This window comes from Hyperolius riggenbachi, chromosome 3 (assembly GCF_040937935.1).
Source record: "Hyperolius riggenbachi isolate aHypRig1 chromosome 3, aHypRig1.pri, whole genome shotgun sequence".
Lineage (NCBI taxonomy): Eukaryota > Metazoa > Chordata > Amphibia > Anura > Hyperoliidae > Hyperolius > Hyperolius riggenbachi.
The window spans coordinates 13,293,891-13,305,888 of record NC_090648.1 but is presented as its reverse complement, the minus strand read 5'-3'; positions in this window follow the sequence as shown (position 1 = coordinate 13,305,888).

The following is an 11,998-nucleotide window of genomic DNA, read 5'->3' as shown; positions in this document are numbered from 1 at the left end:
CATAGTTGACAGCTGGTTCTGCATGTGCTGCATCCTTTCCACCTTCCGGTGAGTTGGTAACAGGTCCGCCACTTTGTGCCTGTACCGAGGGTCTAGTAGTGTGGCCACCCAGTACAGCTCATTCCCCTTGAGGTTTTTTATACGGGGTTCCTTTAACAGGCAGGACAGCATAAAAGACGACATCTGCACAAAGTCGGATCCAGTACCCTCCATCTCCTCTTGCTCTTCCTCAGTGACGTCAGGTAAGTCAACCTCCTCCCCCCAGCCGCGAACAATACCACGGGAAGGTTGAGCAGCACAAGCCCCCTGCGACGCCTGCTGCGGTTGTTCTCCTGCCGCTGTCCCCTCCTCCTCCTCCTCCTCCTCCCCCAAAGAAACACCTTGCTCATCATCCTCTGAGTCTGACTCGTCTTCTGCACACGACCTCTCTTCTTCCTCCTCCTCCCCCCTCTGTGCTGCCGCAGGTGTTGAGGAAACAGCTGGGTCTGAGGAAAATTGGTCCCATGCCTGTTCCTGCCGTAACGGTTCCTGGTCACGCTCATTCGCAGCTTCATCCGCCACTCTACGCACAGCACGCTCCAAGAAGTACGCGTAGGAAATTAAGTCGCTGATGGTGCCCTCACTGCGGCTCACCAGGTTGGTCACCTCCTCAAACGGCCGCATGAGCCTGCATGCATTTTTCATCAGTGTCCAGTTGTCGGGCCAGAACATCCCCATCTTCCCAGACTGTTTCGTTCTACTGCAGTTGTAGAGGTACTGGGTGACGGCTTTCTTCTGTTCTAGCAGGCGGGAGAACATGAGCAGGGTCGAGTTCCAGCGAGTGGGGCTATCGCAAATGAGGCGTCTCACCGGCATGTTGTTTTTACGCTGAATTTCTGCAAATCGTGCCATGGCTGTGTAAGAGCGCCTCAAATGCCCACAGAACTTCCTGGCCTGCTTCAGGACATCCGCTAAGCCAGGGTACTTTGCCACAAATCTTTGAACCACTAGATTCATGACATGTGCCATGCAGGGTATGTGTGTCAGCTTCCCCATATGCAAAGCGGCAAGCAGATTGCTGCCGTTGTCGCACACCACGTTGCCTATCTCCAGGTGGTGCGGGGTCAGCCACTCATCCACCTGTTTCTTAAGAGCAGCCAGGAGAGCTGCTCCAGTGTGACTCTCCGCTTTGAGACAAGCCATGTCTAAGATGGCGTGACACCGTCGTACCTGGCATGCAGCATAGGCCCTGCGGAGCTGGGGCTGTGTAGCTGGAGAGGAGAACTGCCACTCAGCCAAGGAGGAGGAGGAGGACAGCGAAGAGCATGTAGCAGGAGGAGAGGAGGTGGCAGGAGGCCTGCCTGCAAGCCGTGGAGGTGTCACAATTTGGTCCGCTGCGCCCTGCTTGCCATCGTTCACCACCAGGTTCACCCAATGGGCTGTGTAGGTAATGTAGCGGCCCTGCCCGTGCTTGGCAGACCAGCCATCCGTGGTCAGGTGTACCCTTGACCCAACGCTCTTCGCAAGAGATGACACCACTTGCCTCTCAACTTCACGGTGCAGTTGGGGTATGGCCTTTCTCGAAAAATAAGTGCGGCCTGGCATCTTCCACTGCGGTGTTCCGATGGCCACAAATTTACGGAAGGCCTCAGAGTCCACCAGCCGGTATGGTAACAGCTGGCGAGCTAACAGTTCCGCCACGCCAGCTGTCAGACGCCGGGCAAGGGGGTGACTGGCCGAAATTGGCTTCTTCCGCTCAAACATTTCCTTCACGGACACCTGACTGCTGCTGTGGGCAGAGGAGCAGGAACCGCTCAAGGGCAGAGGCGGAGTGGAGGAGGGTGCCTGTGAAGGTGCAAGGGAGAAAGCGGCAGAAGCAGATGATGCACCTGAAGGAGGAAGAGGAGAAGGAGGGTGACTTTTCTTTTGTGTGCTGCTGCTGCTTTTGCTCAGGTGGCCATCCCATTGCTGTTTGTGCCTTTTCTCCAGGTGCCTTCGTAAGGCACTTGTCCCTACGTGAGTTTTGGCCTTTCCACGGCTCAATTTTTGTTGGCAGAGCAAACAGATGGCTTTGGTCCGATCTGAGGCACACACATTAAAAAATGTCCACACCGCTGAGCCACCCTGGGATGTGGGCACTATGGGGACCTCAGCAGCTGATGCTGAAGGGCAAGTTGGCTGGCTGTACATAGGTGGCGATACATGGTGCCGGACTCTGCCACCAGCTGTTTCTGACGAAGAGCTGCCCCAGCTTCTTTCAGCAACTTCTCTCCTCCTACTACTCTCTGACTCCCCCTCTGAACTGTCCCCCTCTTCATCTCCTCTATTGGGAACATACAGAGGATCCCTATTACCGTCATCATCGTAGTCATCCTGCCCAGCTTCGCTTGCCTCAGACAAATCCAAACTTGCACCATCAGTAGGTCCTTCATCCTCCTGACACGTTACATCCATAGTGTTGCCGCGTAACTCAGACATATGAGCTGGTGAAAATTCATCTGGCTGTAACAACAATGGCTGTGCATCAGTGATTTCAACACTAAATAATTCTTGCGAAGTGTCAAATGCAGCGGAAGTGGTGCTAGTAGTAGCGCTGGTGGCTGAGCAAGATGAGGTGTTCTGTGTCGCTAAATACTCAACCACGTCCTGACAATCTTGGGAGGTGATGGGACGTGCCTTCTTCCGAGCACTGTACTGTGGGCCAGGTCCACACGAAATTACATTTACACGACCTCGCGCAGACCTGCCGGGTGGCCTTCCTCTGCCTCTGCCACTACCTCTTCCTCTACCTCCTGTTTTGTCCATATCGGGTATGCACGGAGTGGTATATCACACTGCGTGCACTCACGTAGGTAGGTGGGTTCACTTAACTGCACAGGTATGCGCACTGATGCGGTGGGTTCACTGAACAGTACAGGTATACAGTGGCAGGTTCACTGAACACAACAGGTATGCAGTGGCGGGTTCACTGAACAGGTATACAGTGGCGGGTCCACTGAACAGAACAGGTATACAGTGGCGGGTTCACAGAACAGGTATGCAGTGGCAGGATCACTGAACACAATAGGTATGCAGTGGCGTGTTCACTAAACAGGTATACAGTGGCGGGTCCACTGAACAGAACAGGTATACAGTGGCGGGTCCACTGAACAGAACAGGTATACAGTGGCGGGTCCACTGAACAGAACAGGTATACAGTGGCGGGTCCACTGAACAGAACAGGTATACAGTGGCGGGTTCACAGAACAGGTATGCAGTGGCAGGATCACTGAACACAATAGGTATGCAGTGGCGTGTTCACTAAACAGGTATACAGTGGCGGGTCCACTGAACAGAACAGGTATACAGTGGCGGGTCCACTGAACAGAACAGGTATACAGTGGCGGGTCCACTGAACAGAACAGGTATACAGTGGCGGGTTCACAGAACAGGTATACAGTGGCGGGTCCACTGAACAGAACAGGTATACAGTGGCGGGTTCACAGAACAGGTATGCAGTGGCAGGATCACTGAACACAATAGGTATGCAGTGGCGTGTTCACTAAACAGGTATACAGTGGCGGGTCCACTGAACAGAACAGGTATACAGTGGCGGGTTCACTGAACAGGTATACAGTGGCGGGTCCACTGAACAGAACAGGTATACAGTGGCGGGTTCACAGAACAGGTATGCAGTGGCAGGTTCACTGAACACAACAGGTATGCAGTGGCGGGTTCACTGAACAGGTATACAGTGGCGGGTCCACTGAACAGAACAGGTATACAGTGGCGGGTCCACTGAACAGAACAGGTATACAGTGGCGGGTCCACTGAACAGAACAGGTATACAGTGGCGGGTTCACAGAACAGGTATGCAGTGGCAGGTTCACTGAACACAACAGGTATGCAGTGGCGGGTTCACTGAACAGGTATACAGTGGCAGGTCCACTGAACAGAACAGGTATACAGTGGCGGGTCCACTGAACAGAACAGGTATACAGTGGCGGGTCCACTGAACAGAACAGGTATACAGTGGTGGGTTCACAGAACAGGTATACAGTGGCGGGTCCACTGAACAGAACAGGTATACAGTGGCGGGTTCACAGAACAGGTATGCAGTGGCAGGATCACTGAACACAATAGGTATGCAGTGGCGTGTTCACTAAACAGGTATACAGTGGCGGGTCCACTGAACAGAACAGGTATACAGTGGCGGGTCCACTGAACAGAACAGGTATACAGTGGCGGGTCCACTGAACAGAACAGGTATACAGTGGCGGGTCCACTGAACAGAACAGGTATACAGTGGCGGGTTCACAGAACAGGTATGCAGTGGCAGGATCACTGAACACAATAGGTATGCAGTGGCGTGTTCACTAAACAGGTATACAGTGGCGGGTCCACTGAACAGAACAGGTATACAGTGGCGGGTCCACTGAACAGAACAGGTATACAGTGGCGGGTCCACTGAACAGAACAGGTATACAGTGGCGGGTTCACAGAACAGGTATACAGTGGCGGGTCCACTGAACAGAACAGGTATACAGTGGCGGGTTCACAGAACAGGTATGCAGTGGCAGGATCACTGAACACAATAGGTATGCAGTGGCGTGTTCACTAAACAGGTATACAGTGGCGGGTCCACTGAACAGAACAGGTATACAGTGGCGGGTTCACTGAACAGGTATACAGTGGCGGGTCCACTGAACAGAACAGGTATACAGTGGCGGGTTCACAGAACAGGTATGCAGTGGAAGGTTCACTGAACACAACAGGTATGCAGTGGCGGGTTCACTGAACAGGTATACAGTGGCGGGTCCACTGAACAGAACAGGTATACAGTGGCGGGTTCACAGAACAGGTATGCAGTGGAAGGTTCACTGAACACAACAGGTATGCAGTGGCAGGATCACTGAACAGGTATGCAGTGGCAGGATCACTGAACAGGTATGCAGTGGTGGGTGGGTTCACAGAAGAGGTATGCAGTGGCAGCAGGATCACTGAACAGGTATGCAGTGGTGGTGGGTGGGTTCACAGAACAGGTATGCAGTGGCAGGATCACTGAACAGGTATGCAGTGGCAGGATCACAGTACAGGTATGCAGTGGGCTGAGGGCTCACTGAACAGAACAGGTATGCAGCCAGGAAGAAGTTAAGCCTAACTAATCTTTCCCTATGAGAGAGAGTCTGCAGCAGCTCGCCCTACTCTCACTAATGCAGGCACACGAGTGGCCGTTATGGCCACCGCTGCCTGCCTTATATAAGGGGGGGTGGGGCTCCAGGGGCTAGTGTAGCCTAATTGGCTACACTGGGCCTGCTGACTGTGATGTAGAGGGTCAAAGTTGACCCTCAGTGCATTATGGGGCGAACCGAACTTCTTCCGCAAAACGTTCGCGTGCGGTACCCGCACGCGAACCACCTACGTTCGCGCGAACCACGTTCGCCGGCGAACCGTTCGGCCCAACTCTAGTTAAGATGAGAATCTCTCAATATACAATAATTTTTTTTTTTTAAAGAGATTTTTTATTAAATTTATCAAAAGCAATACAAAAGATAAAAGTAGATACAGTACATGAAAGGCGAGGGAAAAAAAAAAAGAAAATAGTAATTCCAGCAAAAACAATGCAATTGTATAGATCCATAACATACAGTGAAATCTCCTAGCATTAGTACGAAGGTGTTGATAATTTTACTATTCAATACACTCAACTGGTATATATGTTACGGCCAGAACCCGAAGTTTGGCCAGAACTAGAAGTGGCCGGCCACTTCGGGTTCTGGCCGGCCAATGCGCGAACTGGCCGCTGCGCTGCGGCCAATGTGAGAAATGCAACAATTCCTGTAAGGTTAATGTGATGTTGTGGCCGCAGCGCAGCGGGCAAATGTATCACACATCTTACTTTATTCAATGACATTAAGCCGCCCGGCTTTTTCTCTGCCTCTCTCCTCCCCCCCGCCTCTCTCTCCTCCCCCCGCCTCTCTCTCTTCTTCTCTTATGGGCAGCCGGGCGGGGACACGCGTGTCCCTCCGGAGTCGTTCGTCGCGGCAGGGGAATCCTGCCGTTCTTGCAGAGCGGGTGCTGGCAGAAGCGATGTCTGCAGCCTCCCCGCTCTGCTCTCCTGCCGCGACGAACGACTCTCCTGGACACGCGTGTCCCCGCCCGGCTGCCCATAAGAGAAGGAAGAGAGAGAGGCGGGGGGAGGAGAGAGAGGCAGAGGAAAAAGCCGGTCGGCTTAATGTCATTGAATAAAGTAAGATGTGTGATACATTTGCCCGCTGCGCTGCGGCCACAACATCCCATTAACTTTACAGGAATTGTTGCATTTCTCACATTGGCCGCAGCGCAGCGGCCAGTTCGCACATTGGCCGGCCAGAACCCGAAGTGGCCGGCCACTTCTAGTTCTGGCCAAACTTCGGGTTCTGGCCGTAACATATATAACAATGAGATACTCATATATGACACCTGTTACATTGCAAGGTTATTATTATTCTATGTGTCTCTAAACCCATTGCAGGTCTTGGACTGCGACATTGATATCAAGATTGGGGATTGTGGTTTCTGAAGCATTAACCCATCTATACCAGACTTTATCAAATTTTTTAAATTGTATTCGTGATTGGTATGTGATTTTGTACAGTGGGAGAGCTAAGTTTACTAGCTTAATCCATTCCCTTGTGGATGGCGCTTGGGGTAGCTTCCATTTTAAGGTTATGGCTTTCCTGGCATAGTATAGAAGGATTTTAATCAGAATTGACTGGTTTTTGCTACAGGGTATTTCCCCCATAATTCCCAATAAGCATAGTTGTAAATCCAGAACTACCGGCAGCTGTAAAGTGTCTCGTAGGAAATGAATCACAGATTTCCAATAATTGTTCACTAAAGGGCAACTCCACACGCAGTGAAGAAAATCTGCGCGCGGAGCTGTACATTTAAAACAGGAGTCATTATAAGATGGGCCCATTTTAGCTAGTTTTAAAGGTGTAAAATATATTTGATGAAACCATTTAATGTTTATGAGCTTGTCCTGAGAGGCGATAATATCTTTATTAAAGAACTCAGCGTGTTCTGTCCAGTTTTCTTGTGTTAAGTTTGGGTCAAGTGTTAGCCAGCGTTCTCTAGAAGACTGAATTTTCCCCCTATTACCGTGGGTGCTTAGAAAGTTATACATGGTGGATATTTGTTTTGTGTGGTCCTTCCTAAGTAGCATTTCCTCAAGTCCTAAGGGGGCTGTGGAAACTTCCGTTAGTCCAGTCTGAGCCTGAATTGCATGGCGCAGTTGGAAATAACGGAAAAGAGCATGCTTGGGCAAACCAAATTCCAAACGAAGTATAGAAAATTCCTTGAAAGTCCCACTATCATATAATTGAGATACGTATTTGATATTATGCGCGTGCCAAAAGGTAATATCAGGTATTGGTTGGAGTTCGGGTAAGTTGGGGTTTCCCCATAGGGGAGAGTTATTTGATATTTGGCTTAATGGCTCGCCGAGAATTCTTCGAGCTCTTTTATAAGTTTTAATGGTGTTATGTATGAGGGTTGTTCCTTCGCTTCCCCCAGACACCTTATATCTATAGATTGCCCCACATAGGGATTCATATGAGCCTGCGATGTCTGCCTCAGTTGCTAGACTGGAGTTGGATCTATCATCACTAAGCCAGCTTTGTATGGGGATTAATTGAGCTGCCATGTGGTATAGAAAGAAATTGGGCAGAGCCATACCGCCAAAGCTAGTTGGGAGTTGGAGGGTGGCTAATGAGATACGAGGTTTAGAACCGGACCAAATAAAAGAAAGTATCATAGAGTTTATACGTTTAAAAAAGGACTGTTGAATCCATATTGGGGACATTTGCATAATATATAAAAGCTTAGGAGCAATAACCATCTTGATGACACATACTCTGCTGCATAAATTTAGGGGTAGAGAAGACCACTTTCGTAGCCTCTCCTCCGTTTGCATTAATGCTGGGACAAGATTTACCTGAAGGAAGGATGCTGCTCGACGTGTTACCCATATACCTAAATATTTAAATTCCTCTACAATCTGCAGTTGTGAAGATTTGGTAATTTTTTGAAGGTCAAATATGTCCAGAGGGAATAGGGATGATTTGGACCAATTAATAGAAAGCCCCGAGATCTTGTAGAAAGCCTCATATATGTTTAGAGTTGTCTCTAAAGAGGGACCTGGATCTGCCAAGTATACCAGCATGTCATCAGCGTATAGGGATATACGTTCCTCGATTTCATGTATCTTAAAGAGACTCCGTAACAAAAATTGCATCCTGTTTTTTATCATCCTACAAGTTCCAAAAGCTATTCTAATGTGCTCTGGCTTACTGCAGCACTTTCTGCTATCACAGTCTCTGTAACAGGCATGGGCTTCTGAATTCCGCGGAAGCTAAAATTCCGAAATTCCGCCGGAATTGGGGTTTCCGCATGGTTCCGCGGAATTCGGAATTTGCAATCCGGAATTCGGAATTTGCAATCCGGAATTCGGAATTCCGGCAAAATCGGAATCGGAATGAATTGACCAATCAGGAGATGCGGAATGAGTTGACCAATCATAATCAGCGGAGAGTTACTGCGCTAAAATAACGGTTTCAACATTTTTTTTATCCAAATTTACAAAATACAAATCAACTTTATTAACAATAGATATTTCAAATGAGCGATTGAGTGTTTCCTCCTAAATTTACGGAAATCCGTTTAAAAATTACGGAAGTCCGTTTAAAAATACGGAAAGTGCACGTGGCGGAATACCGCGGAATTCCGTGGAATGTAGCGGAATTCCACCGGAATGTAGCGGAAGCGGAATTTCGGTAGTGGCGGTATGCGGAATTACCGCGGAATCGGAAATTGGCTCTTCCGACCATGCCTGCTCTGTAATAAATCAATGTATCTTTCCCCTGTCAGACTTGTCAGCCTGTGTCTGGAAGGCTGCCAAGTTCTTCAGTGTTGTGGTTCTGCTATGCACTCCCCCCTCAGAGGGGAAAGAAACACACAAATTGATCTCTTGAGATTCAAAAGGAATGCTGTATACAGCCTGCTTGTGTATGGATGTATTTTCTATGTGTGGACATACTGTACATCAATCTACTTCCTGTTTTGGTGGCCATTTTGTTTGTTTATAAACAAACTTTTTAAAACTGTTTTTAACCACTTTTAATGCGGCGGGGAGCGGCGAAATTGTGACAGAGGGTAATAGGAGATGTCCCCTAACGCACTGGTATGTTTACTTTTGTGCGATTTTAACAATACAGATTCTCTTTAAGTCCTTTAAGCGTGGGATTGGTACGGATAGTTTGGGCGAGGGGCTCAATGGCTAGAGCGAACAGGAGGGGAGAGAGTGGACAGCCCTGCTCAATATACAATAATAACTGATCAACCAGTGATTATAACATGATGGCAACACCCTAAAATGCAAAGAATATATATAAATATCATGATACATACATCAGTGATGAAAGGCAGGACCAGTGAATGCAAAGACAGCCTATAGTGAAAAAAAGTGAAGGATCAATACTTAGCCAGGTCGTATAGGGAGGAGGCAAGCTGAGCGGAGGCAGAGTGCGGCAGAAAATACCCTCAAACGGACCCACTACAGGCTTATGTGGGAGTTGCAGACGTGTTCTTTTTGAATGGACAAATGCTGGCTAAATAATTTATAAATGACTGTTGTAAATAAAAAATATATATATATATATATATTCATTATGTTATTTTCACAACAGGAGTTATCGGCGAAACTAATGTTGGCCTTTCTAATGTGTGTACAACGCTTAAGTATCCAGCATGTTTGAACCTTAAAGGGAACCAGAGACGAAGCACCCTTGTGTATTTTACCATATATATCAGTAAGAACATTAGAGAAAACGCCTACCCTGCTCTCTGTTTCATCCTCACTGCTAAAAGTGTCTGTTATCAGCAGTCATAAGAATCCCAGACTGAGCAATTAAATCTGGCTTTGCTGGCAATGATTATTGCTGAGTCATTATAGCAAAGCCACAAAGGGGGCAGGCTTGGGCTTGAAAAGACACCAGAGAAGACAGACTTAGCTATAATCTTTCCGTAGCAAAGCTAGACGGAGCAGCCTGAGTGCTCAGTCAGGGATTCTTATCAGAGGTGATAACAGTCAGATTACACAGAGAACAATGAAACAAAGGGCAGATTAGGTGTTTACTGTCATGTTCCCACTGATTTATAAGGTAAAATACAAGAGGGTGCTTCATCTCTGGTTCTCTTTAAGAACCCCCGAGCATGCCCAATCACAGCTCCCCTGACCGCAGGGAGCCGCACTACCATGCGTCGCTTGTCATTCCACCCCCCCCCCCCCCCCCATAGCAACAGAACGTATCGCTAGCCTGAAGGCTGTTGATGTGCCTGTACAGCATTGGTTCCTGAAGTGTCCCCCGAGGGATCATCCCCCCGATAGGCAACGATAATTGCATATAGCAGCCCAGACCTCACAAGTACCTCAGTAGTGATATGGACCGCCTCATGCTTGATGTTTCTGCAAGACCTGGAGGTGGTAAAGGCCTGACGCTCCCTACAGGACAAATACACTTTAAAAAAGGATCCATCGGCCAGGTGTATAAAACCACAATTGACCCGTGTACCGCTTCCTTAAAGGGAACCAGAGAGGAAGCACCCTCATGTATTATTCCATATATATCAGTGGGAACATTAGAGAAAACACCTAGCCAGCTCTCTGCTTCATTCTTCACTGCTCAGCCTGCTTGTTATCAGCCCTGATAAAATCCCTGAATGAGCATTCAGTCTGGCTTTGCTCAGCAATCATTATATCTAAATCTGTCTTCTCTGATGTCTTTTCAAGCCCAAGCCTTCCCCCTTCTGGCTCTGCTATAATGACTCAGCTATAAAGATTCCTGAGCAAAGGCAGACCGAATGCTTAGTCGGGGATCGCTGATAACAAGCAGGCTGAGCAGTGAAGGATGAAACAGAGAGCAGGGTAGGTGTTTTCTCTAATGTTCCCACTGTTATATATGGTAAAATACATGAGGGTGCTCCGTCCCTGGTTCACTTTAAAGAATACAAATAAACCCACTGGGCTGGTTGGCATTATGAGTGAAATGTCCCCCCCCCCCCATAGGAGCAGGAGTCTTCCCATGTCTGGGTGGGTCTGTGGTCTTTTTGCATTTTTTTTTTTGAGGGGGGGATGTTGCTTTTTTCATTTGTGTGATGTTTGAATTGTGTTTAATGCAAGTGAATAGAAACAAAGACACATCACAGCTGTGTGAGAAAATTTTTTATTCGACTTTAACACTAGATACATTTACATGTAAATTCACTTCATTGGTATATTAACTTCACCCCTTAGATTGTAAGCTGATGTGGCAGAGTTCTCCTCCCTGTGTGCTCCTCTCCCCCACCATATGGACTCAGTGACTCTATATTTATCCCAATATTGCAATCTGCGCACCATTGCTTCTTGCTACATCGCTATTTTGTGTTCCATTTCTGAACGCTGTACTGCCACTGAGTAACATTGTCTAATGTAACGTCTCCCCTATCCTGTGCAGAGCACTGCGTAATACTGTACGTTATCAATTTATAAAGTTTAATGATAATAATTGGTATGCATAAAAAAAAAAATCACATTAAAATATGTACAAAAAAAACGAAGAACAAAAATCAAAGGGCTAAACATTTTTAAATCGCAAAATGTAAAGTCATACAAAAAAAAAGAGTGAAGTCTCACATAGAATTTGCATTGATATGCGTGGAAATGTTGCTTCATACATGTAGCAAAATTGTGGCAGCACACTGCCACCAGCTGGTGAACCATGGGAACTGCAGGTTTCCTCAGCCTCAACTGACACTGTACTGATGCGAGGTATACACACCATTCAATCCCCCGTCAGATAGACGGGTCAAGCCTATCATTTCCGACATGTCTGATCTGCTTATGTGTAGTAATCATGTGAAAATCGATAGCGTTATCGATTGGCAGCAGATTGGACATTTTGGATATTATTGGTTTGACCCATTGATCTGATGGAAATTGAATGGTGTGTAACAAGCA